Genomic DNA, 12,908 nt, shown 5'->3' on the forward strand with positions numbered 1-12,908 from the left:
GAATGACTTAATTATTATTAATGAAATCGGTTACAATATATAGTAGACCGTCTTGGAGGATACTCCAAGTATATTCCTAAATATTCTATATGATATTATTATGATACCCATAATAATATCTTTCCTAATATGATAATATTTTCTCTAATACACCCCCTCAGTCGAAACGGTAGCTGACGGACGCTTTGACTGGACTAAAAAAGATATAACTGATGACGTAGTTGTAGATGAGCCGACTTGATATTTGTCTACGCTTTCATCGGATGTGTACTTTGCGCTTATCGTAATCTTGCCTTTGGAAAAGCCACACATAATGACGCGAACTAACTGTGCATGAGCGCCGAAGCAACTCTTGAGACATAACACCAAAACGTCAAGGTGCACGAGGGCCATAGCAGCTTGTGAAACACCGACTATATAAAAAAACATAAAATAAATCATGGTGCACGAGGGCCATAGCAACTCGTGAAACACAAAAACGGTGAGGGCCGAAGCAAACTCAACCATACAAATAAAATAAAAACAATACTACTAAACCGAAAACATAATACACGTCGAGGCACTTCGATCCCGATGGAGTCAAGGTTGCGGTGCAAGCCGTAGCCGGCAGAGTCATACTACCCGGCCCATGAGGCAGGGTTGGTTGCTGGGGTGAACCCGAGGCGGATAGGGAGAAGGCAATGGTGAGACGCGGCGAGGTTTAGGATGGTGGCGATTGCCGAAGCAACATGGCAAAGAGGGTTGTTTTAGCAACTATGGACAGCGACTAGTGTGATGACGGTGGCGGCGTGAACAAAAACTTAGCGGCATCGGCGGAGGCATACCAAGTTGAAGAATCGAGGACGAGAGAGAAATTTATTCCTAGTAAAATAACCTAGGCTTAGGGACAGTAGTAGGCGAAAGGCTACGGTGGTAGGGCGATTGACGCGGGTGGAGTTGTAGGAGTTTAGGGTGAGGGTGTCGGGTAGGCAGGAGTAAGGTCGTTTCGGTTGGTCAGGTGGGGGGGGGGGGGGGGGGGAGAGGTTTGGGATGTTTGATGGCGGGCGAGATCTGGGTTGGTGGCCGGAGAGCCTGCAGCGGCTGTCTGGACGAAGGGCAGGAGTGTAGAGGTGGCTGGTCCATTTGGGAAAGGTGAGGTAGGGAATATCGGAGGTTGTATTTAGTATTGCATGGATGAAGGGGTATTGGTATTTGGTGGGGAAGGGGGTGGGTCCCTTTATTATTGAAAAAAAAAACTATGAATTTCTCATGTTCCTAATGACGAAGACTAACTATAATATGAACGAGGTACTCGCCGGAGATGGTATAAAATAGCCATCTCCGGCCGACGATTGATACACGAGATTTTACAAGCGGAAGAGTTGTTGTAGGGATCAGATTTTTAGGCTGATAACATGTAAGACGGTTTAATGAACTGAATGAGGTGATTATTATTAATGAAACGATTACAATTTATAGTAGCAATGCCTTAGGGAACAATCCAAAGATCTTCCTAAGATAATACTACCTAACTATAATATATTATCTACCGATAATATATATTCTCCTATTATTCTGTAATGATAATATTCCTAATATTCTCTAATAATACCAAATAAACCTACACCATTATTCTGCATAAACCATTTGACCATTTTCTGCTTATTTATATCATTAATCCTTCTTACATTCCAAAACCCTATGTTATGCATTTGGAGTTATGGAAGGGGGATCCTTTCCACTCGACTCCCCCCCCCCCCCCCACTTTGAGTAGCCATCACATTCAAAGCTTCAATAAAAGTGTAAGGTCCAGTACTTCCCATTTTCCTTATTCCAGTTATCCCTCCCTGCTTGTTCATTCTTATTAGTTGTCTAGCAGGAGTTGATTGAATAACCCTGTTCAAAGGTAGAAACACATCAGGGGTAGACAAAGCTGGCTGTTCTACCACTGGAGATGCAACCACTGCTCTCTGAAAAGGTCTCCATATCTTCTTTGGTTTAGCTTGCTGCTGCACTTTCTTGGGCATAGGCCTAGGACGAGCCTTCCTACGCTTTTGAGTTTAATGCCCTATCCCCTTACAAAAAGAACATGTTATAGGCATCCACTCATAGTGTACCAAAACCTCTACCACCTTACCATTCTCATCCAAAAATTTAACCCTGTATGGCAATTTTTGATCCATTCTAAGTTCCACCATTACCCTTGCAAAGCTTAATCTAGTTTTCTCAAGGGTTGCCTTGTCTCTCTGCACATACTTCCCTACTAACCCCGCAATTAGAGGTAAGCAATCTGCCCATAATTTAATAAGGATTTTGGAGAGCCTCACCCAAACAGGAACCACATCTACTTTTTCCTTAACTAAATCCACATCAGCATCCCATGGTTTAATGATCAAGAGTTTGTTCTCAAACATATAGTAACCAGACTGTAACACAGACTCCCTACTCTCATATTTTTGAAAACGCACAACAAAAATACCATTATCCATGAAAGACACTCTATCAACATCAAATTGGTCCCAGATTCTGTAAATAAATTCCTCAACAACCTCCCAAGGAGGATTAGCACCAAGTATATAGAAAAACACGGAGTTATTCCGGAATTCTACCTCTTGTTTGATGTCCTCATGCGTAAACTGGAGCATATCCCCTAGTTCCTCCTCTTCAATGATTGTGTCCAGCACATGAACATCTCTTCCTCCTTTCCTCATAGTCCAACCCGATGGATTTGGTTCTTCATCACCCTCAGACAAGTTTAGGACCAGAATTCCCACTATCTCATTCATCATCTTGCTTTTACATGCATTCTCAGACGTAGGACCCTGGTACTAAAAGCTTGACTCTTTTGCTGCACATCCTCAACAACTACCTCTTTTTGGTGTTTTTGCGTTTTTTGATTTTTTTGTGATGATTTTGTTTTTGATGTAGATCCTGACGATGTTGGCGGATCATCGTTAAAAACCATGTCTGCCATTATTGAGCTTGCTAATTTTATTATTATAATTGAAGAAAAATAATATAATTCATATATGGTCTTTAATATTTTTACGTATACATAAAAATAAATTAATTTTCTCAAATTTAACTTTTTTAGGTTTAACTTCAATGTTTTAAAATAAAATACATATAATTATATAATTTTAATTATTAATAAGTGATAATTAATTATGCATGATTAACATTTTATAAATAAATTTGTGACTTACCTAATATCATATTATTTAAAATAAAATTTATTCGAATAACGCAACGATCAACATTGTGTTCTCAAGTTATAATATTTAACGATACATTATGTCCCGAATCAGTTAATATTTGTTAAAAATGACGTGAATATAATTTTATGTAATTTATAATTTTTTATGTATAACGGTATGATAATTATGTATCAAACATATAGCGTCCAAACTCAACTTATTCAATTCTTTTGATTGTGTGTTGCAATTGCTATGTGTCAAACATATCTATAAGAAATTTGCACCTTTTATTTTTTTAAACAACTATCAATTGTATTATTTTTCTACAATGATGTTTAATAAATTACATGTGAATAAAATATGTTGAACTTTCTAAAATATTATTTTTTTAGGTTTAACTTCAAAATATTTAAAAGATAACATATAAAATATTTATCTAAAAGTAATATTTAGTTAGTCATAATCAATATTTTATACTTGACACATACATATTTAATTAAAGATATTAAAAAAAAATGTTATTGGGATGTAAGGTGACATGGTATTCTTATGTCCATATTTTATACTTGACGCATACATATTTAATTGAATTACGAAACTACAATCTCACATATAATGACTCTTAGAGAATACAAGTTGAACTTACTTTAAATAAGAAATCCAAATGTTGATGAGAATCGAATGATGTCAGAAAAAAGTCAGATAGAAAGCATAATATATTAGGAAAATTAGAATTTTTTTCGATGAATTGATAATTAAACGTTGTTTTCGTGAAGCCAATAAGGTTGATGACTTTATGACTTCAATTGGACATTCATGTCCAACTTTTTCGAGGTGGTTTGAAAGGCGGTGATTTCAACTTACCCCACTCATTCGAAAGGATGAGATAGGTTGGTCTTACCTAGATGATTAATTTAGTTTTCTTATGTTATATAAAAAAAAGCACAGTGATAAGATTATGGGGAGAGAATTGCATAAATGACTTGTCTTATTGATTTGTGATAACTGATCAGAATACATAGAGGATATATATATATATATATATATATATATATATATATATATATATATATATATATATATTAAATCACAGTACTCTAAACCTTAGACGGTAGCCGCCATATCTCGTAACCTAACCCTAATCGGCCTAATATCCTAATACCCTCCCGCAATCGTAAAGGCAGTACGTAGTACGAACTTTACGATTGGAGAAATACAAGAAAAACATAAGAAAAATCATTCTTCGTCAACTTCTCCATCTCCATTTTCCATTTTCATTTCCGCAAGGTTGGCAAGATCAACGAGTATAAACTCGTTAGAATATATCTTCGAACAAGAACGTTAAGCTTTTCGAACTTGTCGAATATCAAATAATTTGTTAGGAACACTAATCGGACCTAAACAAATTTCAGTAAGACGGAAAATTATCCGTCAATTTTAATATTTGGAGAACGCTAAGTTTTTCGAACTCCAAACAAAATTTGTACCACCTTACACAAAATTGAAGATTTCAAATTTAGAAGTAGAAGAATTAGAGTAAATAATTTGTGGAAACAACGAAAAATCCCACCGATAAGCGTGACGGTAGAAGCGAATTGTGCTTCATATGCTCTTAAAACTTTTTTTTTGATGGGAACACCCTGAGGGTGACTTATATTAGCAAAGAATCAGCGATAACAGCAATGTTCGCAATCGGAGGTAGAACATCCGACCATACACTACGACCTACAACTCTAGGAAATAAATGAGCTAACGCATGAGCTACGCTATTGTTGACACGATTTGTATAAGACCAAATAACCGAATTAAAAGACAAAGACAAAGACCAAATATCATCTAAGACTAGGTAAAAAATACTCCGGCCCTTCTTCTTCTTCTTCTCCAGAGCATCTATCACTTGTTTGCAGTCGCTTTCAATGACGACATGAGTGTGTCCTCTTCGTGCAGCCTCCGTAACGCCTTCTAGCACCGCAACCGCCTCAGCAACATGTGGCTCCCACACCTCCTTCCATACCCTTGACACACCCCACTTCACAGCACCCGCCCCATCCCTGCAAACTACCCCGACACCCACCCCATCCTCCTCCTTCACCCCGACATCTACATTCACCTTAACATACCCCGCTTGAGCAGCCTTCCACCTCGTAGGTCCATTCTCCCCCATTCCCGACAGCTCGACCTCCCCTTGCCCACGCCTTCCTTCGCCACCTCCACCAATCTCCTCCATCACATCACGTACCCTGCCTATCACCCGTACATGGTCAGCCACCCCCTCTTCAAACACCACCTTATTCCTATGTTCCCATAAGGCCCAACACCCTACCATGAACTGCCCTTGTTCCACACACCCGAGCTCTCTCCATCGTACCTCAACCCAATCCCTGGCCTCTCCTCCACACTCCTCCACTTCACCTTCCAAATTCAAACCAGCCCACACCCGTTTGGCAAACCTACAGTCACGAAACAAATGGATACTTGTTTCACAAATAAAAGAGCAAAAAGGACAAGAAGGGAACTCACCTCCCACTCGAGACACAATGTTCGCCTTTGTTGGTAAAGCCTCTCCACACAGTTGCCAGAAGAAAAGTTTAACGCGGGGCCAAACCGGAACCTTCCAGAGCCTTATCCACAGCCATTTTTCCCGTTCCCAATTCGAAGTCTCCCCTGCGTCCCGCTCCTCCCCAGCGAGCATCCGGTATGCGGACTTCACCGTGAAATCCCCATCCCTCTCCATACTCCAATACCATTCGTCCTGTGGCCTATTCGAACTAAGTCGGATTCCCAAAATTCTGTCCCGCTCAAAAGGAAGAAATAGCTGATCAAGCCTCGTAAGATTCCAACCCATCCCCTCTTCATCAAGTAACTCGGTCACTGTCATATTTTCATTCCCACTGGAGCAAGGGGAAATTACACGCCCCGTTTGATTTGCTGGAATCCACGCATCCTTCCAAATATCAGTCGAGAGGCCATTCCCAATACGCGTTCGCAATCCTCGTTCCACCACACTCCTCGCTTCAAAAATACCCCTCCATGTGTAGCTTGGATTACTCCCCAAAGCAGCCGATAGAATATCCCCATTTGGAAAGTACTTGGCTCGTAAAAGTCGAGCAATTAGACTATCCGGCATGGTTATAATTCTCCAAACCTGCTTTCCTAGGAGCGCCAAATTGAACAGACGAAAATCCCTAAAGCCCAATCCTCCTCTCCACTTCGGTTGACACATCTTCCTCCAAGCCACCCACGAGATCCCCTTCCTCCCATCCTCATGACTCCACCAGAAACGAGACACCATAGAGCGAAGATCGTCACAAAAACTTGCGGGAATTTTAAACACACTCATCACATAGGTAGGGAGTGAATTGACCACTGCCTTTAAAAGGACCTCCTTACCCGCCCTAGACAATATTTTCCCGCGCCAGCTTGGATTCTCTTACTCAATTTGTCTCGAATAATGTCCGTTAACCGTTTTTTCGACCTTCCTACGATAGTGGGCAAGCCTAAGTATCGGTCCTGCTCTTCCACTTCGATCATTCCCAACTTCGTCACAATATCAGTCCTCCTCGATCTACTCACCCCCCCGACTAAAGGACACCGTGGTTTTATCCAAGTTGACAAGCTGTCCGGACGCACGTTCATAGGCACGCAAAATAGAGCCCATTACTTCAGCTTCAGCGAGAGTAGCTTTAGTGAAGAATATACTATCATCCGCAAAAAAGAGATGCGAGATAACCGGTGCCGACTGTGCTATTCAGATTCCATGAAGGGAATTGTTCTCAATGGCTCTTCGGGTCACATTAGAAAGGGCTTCAGCGCATAGAATGAATAAATATGGTGACAACGGGTCGCCTTGTCGTAATCCTCTAGACGGTCGGAACTCACTGGATGGTCTCCCATTTATAAGGACCGAGAACTGGACTGTAGTGACACAATCCATGACCCTTTCCACCCAATCTCTATTAAACCCCATAGTCACCAACACCGCCCGTAGGAAACTCCATTCGACCCGATCATACGCCTTGGCCATGTCAAGTTTAATAGCCATGTATCCCTCCGCCGGTCTATAATTTTTCATAAAATGAAACATCTCAAAAGCGGTCAACACATTGTCCGAAATCACCCTCCCTGGCGTAAAAGCGCTCTGATTTTCGGACACAATATTACCAAGAAAACCCTTCAATCTATTCGCCAAGACTTTCGAAATTAATTTATATACCACATTACATAAACTGATGGGTCGAAAGTCCCGAATTTTGTCAGGCGCCTTTTTCTTCGGTATAAGAACAATATTTGTTTTATTGAGCTCTCTAGCTGACCGCTCACCGCGAAGGATAGCAAGCACCGTGCGAACCACATCCGAGCCTATAATATTCCAATAAGACTGAAAGAATAAACCATTCATACCATCCGGTCCGGGAGCTTTAAGAGGATGCATTTGATGTAAGGCCTCGATCACCTCTTCTTCCCCATAATCACGAGCCAACTCATCATTCATCTCTCCCGAGACACGGTTTTCGAGGCCAGTCAAAACAGCCGCAAAATCCGAGGGGTTAGACGTCGTGAACAGCTCCTGAAAATATGAATTTGCAACATTTGATATCGCTTCATCACCTACTCGCTCCACGCCATTATCATCAATGAGCTTGTTAATGAAATTCTTCCGCTTTCGTTCACTAGCACACATATGGAAAAATTTAGTATTCCGGTCACCGTCTTTCAGCCACAGCGCTCGTGATCGCTGCCTCCAATAGATCTCTTCCTGCTTTGTCAACTCAGCTACTTCAGCCACCTTTTTTCTCCTTCTCGCCACCTCGGCTGTCCCTCTCCCACCCTTGTTAATATGCTCTTAAAACTTTAGTACGGTAGTAATTACCAAATACAAGTACCAAGTGTGACAATCTGTTGGACCAACAAATGGATTGTCATCAACAATCATCACAAAAGACAGGCTTAAGTATTTCTAACGGGAGTTTTTTTTTTTTTTCTTATTATTTTTTTTAATATAACAATTTCAGTAAATGATTTAACGACAGAAATTCCTGCCGGTGAGCATCCTAATGTTTCGCCCATCGGCAAGATAGCGGAAGCGAATTATAGAGTCCTCAAGAAAGAGGCTCTGATACCATGATAAGATTATGGGGAGAGAATTGCATAAATGATTTGTCTTATTGATTTGTGATAACGGATCAGAATACATAGAGGATATATATATATATATATATATACAGTACTCTAAACCCTAGACGGTAGCCGCCATATCTCGTAACCTAACCTTAATGGGGACAAGGTGGGGCATCCCCCATGTGCTTTCCCACTTGCCTCTCATGGGTATTTTGTGAGAGGAAATGATATCCGTCTTCAGCTTGTGACGGATATCCCCGTCTTCAATGAGATTTTGTGAATATCCTAATACATAGTATTAAGACAATTTAATACATGCACCGTACCCACATATATAGACTTAACATAGCTTGTTGCTCAACAATCTAAATACTTCACTTTATGCAACCAACGTAACACTCTAGAAAGGCTTCAATTCACACAATTTCACACGGCTCAACTTGCTTGCCTCACTTTCTAATATATACGGCATACGGGAGTATGTGTCTTTTGGGATTTTCATATACAATTGGTCTCCCTTGTGACGGGTTACCATTTGTGACGGATATTTTGTGAGATAAAATGGTAACAAAATGGGTTAGTGGAGAAAGGGGACCACATGAATAGTGTTGCAGAGAGAGAAAAAGTGGGTACATTGTGAGGTAAAATGGTATCCGTCTTCAGCTTGTGACGGATATGTCATGTCTTCAATGAGAATTTGTGTTTCATATAAGGGTAACAACTTTGACATATTTTTGATCCATATAATTAAGCAAACAAGAAATAACACCTAACCACTATGCTTTTTTTTTTTTTGGTAGGGGGATCCATTGCACAAAGGTAGTATATAATGCAAGGGAAAATGAAAATTTGAATCTGATCTGCAACTTAATGTCCACCAATTTCGGTTTTATTAATAGATTATTATGTGGATCATTTGTGCTTAAATCTTAAATCTGTTAGTCACCGCATTGAATAAGTGCCGCTTCGAACGACTGTGATGGGGTATCGTCTCCATTAACTGATTAGGCTAGGGTTTTCTGTTCTAGGCCTTCTAGGTCTTTCTGTATTGGTCTTATATTAGAGAGTACTATTATATAAACTATTCACGTCAAACCGTAGTAGTTATGCATATCATAACTTTATGAATCAAAATCTGAAATATGTAATACTCCTCACAATAATAATAATAATAATAATAATAATAATAATAATAATAATAATAATAATAAAAATAAAACTCTCATCCCTTCTGTCCCGTGAACGCAGCTAACACACCGTTAATTAGTAAACCACGTAAATTTGTATGTTGCTCTTTTTTACCCTTTTTTATTTATCTTTCTGGCATATGTTATAACATATTAGACTATGATGATATCGTCGTTATGATCATTATTACGTTTTTGTTATTGAAAAATAAGACATTGAGCAACGTATGTATAAAAAGATACATCACATTTTGCATAGAATATGTACATATTTATTAAAATCGAAGCAACCATGCATGCTAATTAAGTGATTATCAATCTTTGTCACAAAGAAACTTGTTTAGTTAGCATATTTCCATTTAAGGGTAAAGTAATTGATTGGATGGTGTGAGAAATCAAATGGAAGAAAATCTATAAGCTACCACAATTATTTAGTACTCCATGGCCGTAATTACATTTGTACATATGTAATTAGAGCTGGTAAATAGTGACCCGGCCTGATAACCCGATACGAACCCTATACAAAGTTAGTGGGTTCAGATTGAGACATTATGACACGACCCGATAACCCGACACGAAGTTAGCGGGTTCTGAGAAAAGATAACAGAAGAAGGAAAGATGGTGAATATGTTAACTTCTCATTCAATCCAATACACGACATACATGGCCTTATTATATAGTGTAATACAATATATTCTAAGCTATATATTCCTAGATTAGCTTCATCTTAATAGGTAACCAATAATCTACTTACCTAATTACTATAACAAACTATATACCCAAGATAAGAATAATATCAAGGATATTCCTTAATATTATTCTTTACACTCCCCCTCAAGTTGGAGCACTTGGTAGACCGAGTCCCAACTTGAATTGCAAATGATCAAATGTTTCTCCTCCTAATGCCTTAGTGAACAAATCCGCAATTTGTTCCTTACTCCGGATGTGTGCCGTGTGAATTTCGTTCGAAATCAAATGTTGCCGCACAAAATGACAATCTATCTCAATGTGCTTAGTTCTATCATGAAACACCGGATTCTTTGCTATATGTATATTTGCTTGATTATCACAATACAAGCTCATTGGCTTCGTATGAAACACGCCTAAAGATGCCAAAAATGCCTTTATCCATATCAGTTCACTTGTTGTCGCACCCATATGGCTCTATACTCGGCCTCTGCTTTGTTGATTTTGCTACCGTCACCTGCTTCTTAGCTTTCCACGAAATTGGTGACCCTCCTATTGAGATAAAATATCCACTTAATGACCTCCTAGTCAACGGACAACTCGCATAATCGGAATCACAATATCCTCTGAGTTGTAGGTCCGGACTTTTCTTGAACGTTATGCCCTTGCTTGGGTTCCTTTTTACATAACGAACTACTCGTAATGCAGCCTCCCAATGTTCCTTTCTTGGTTCATTAACGAATTGTGACAATACATGAACTGCATAGACAAGGTCCGGTCTCGTAATTGTCAAATATACTAACCTTCCAACAAGACGTCGATACTTCATTATGTCTTTCAAGACATACCCGTTTGCTAACCCCAAATTGTGTCGTGGTTGGATAGGTGTGTAAGCGGTCTTTGCTCCTTTCATTCCGGCTTCCTCGATGATATTCATAGCATATTTCCGTTGATTTAGAAATAACCCATTCGATCCATGTGCTACTTCAATTCCCAAGAAATATCTCAATCGTCCCAAGTCTTTTATTCCAAAGCTTTTATTTAGGAAGTCTTTGAAATGTTTACATGCCTCTTTATCGTTGCTAGCAACGATCATATCATCAACATAAACCAACACGGCAATGAAAATTCCATCTCGATTCAGCGTGAACAATGAGTAGTCCGCCATTGATTGTACAAACCCGTAATTTTTCATTGAAGTTGTCAATTTTGCGAACCAATTCCGAGAAGCTTGTTTTAACCCATAGATTGATTTCAACAGCTTGCAAACTTTGCTTTCCCCTTTTCTTTCGAATCCTTGTGGAATTCTCATGTATACCTCCTCGTCGAGATCTCCGTGTAGGAAAGCATTATTTACATCTAATTGTTCAATGAACCACCCTTTTATCACCGCAACTGCAAGCATGCACCGTACGCTCGTCATTTTCGCCACAGGTGCATAAGTCTCATGAAAATCTACTCCCTCTACTTGAGTAAATCCTTGTGCCACGAGTCTTGCTTTGTATCGCTCAACCTTTCCGTCTGCTAGATATTTAATCTTGTACACCCATTTACATCCAATGGGTTTCTTTCCTTTAGGCAAAGTGACTATCTTCCAAGTCCCATTCATTTCCAAAGCTTCAATTTCCTTACTCATCGCTTCTCTCCACCGTCTATCTTTGGTCGCTCTCGCATAGTTAGTAGGCTCATGCTCCTTATCAATAGTAGCTAGAAAAGCTTGATGAGATTGTGAAAAACAATTAGTAACAACATAATCATCTAAGGGATATCGTGTACCTGACCGTGACCGTGAGGAGCTGCTTTGGACGTGGTGAGCATTCTGTTTTGGGGTGATAATTCTCGTTGATTTACAATAATAGTCTTTCTTCCATGCCGGCTCGAACTTGTCGCGTGCACCACGCCCCATTCTTTGCTCATTTTGTTGTATACCCGTATCCCCATTCCCAGGAGCTTCTGCAATTTCGTGCTCAACATCTGATGCATCATTAACCTGTCTGTTTCCTGTTTCATTTGTGTCACTAATCTCACTGTCTCCTATACCCACTTCAGTTTCATTGCCTGCTTCTGCCAAATCATCACTCCCCCTCTCAACATGGGTAGGTGTAAGGGACATGTCATAATCAATAAAGAAATCTCCCCCACTATTTCGTTCAAAACCAGTAGGAAACTTGCCATGTTGAGGTGTAGCTGTATCATTTGAAACTAAATATGGGTATACATTCTCGTAGAAAATAACGTCACGTGACACAAAAACTCGTCGCTCCTTTAAATCATAGACCTTCCAACCCTTTTTACTATGTGGGTACCCAATAAATATGCATCTCTTTCCCCGTTCTCCAAATTTATCTCGTGGTTTATCTTTATTATGGGCATAACAAAGACAACCTAGCACCTTTAAATTATTCAATTGGGGTTTTTTTCGATACAAAATTTCATAGGGAGTCTTTCCGTCTAACAAAGGAGTGGGTGTTCGATTTATCAAATAAGCGGCAGTCATAATACACTCGCCCCAAAATTGCAAGGGTAACCCTCCTTGAAACCGTAATGCCCTTGCCTTTTCAAGAATGTGACGATGTTTTCTTTCTACCCGACCATTTTGTTGGGGTGTATCTACGTTACTAGTCCGAAATAAAATTCCATTTTCTTCGTAATAACGTTGCATTGGCCCGGATAATAACTCCGTTCCATTGTCACTTTGAATGATTTTTACACATTTTTCAAACTGAGTTTTGACCATTTG

This window comes from Silene latifolia, chromosome 9 (assembly GCF_048544455.1).
Source record: "Silene latifolia isolate original U9 population chromosome 9, ASM4854445v1, whole genome shotgun sequence".
NCBI lineage: Eukaryota > Viridiplantae > Streptophyta > Magnoliopsida > Caryophyllales > Caryophyllaceae > Silene > Silene latifolia.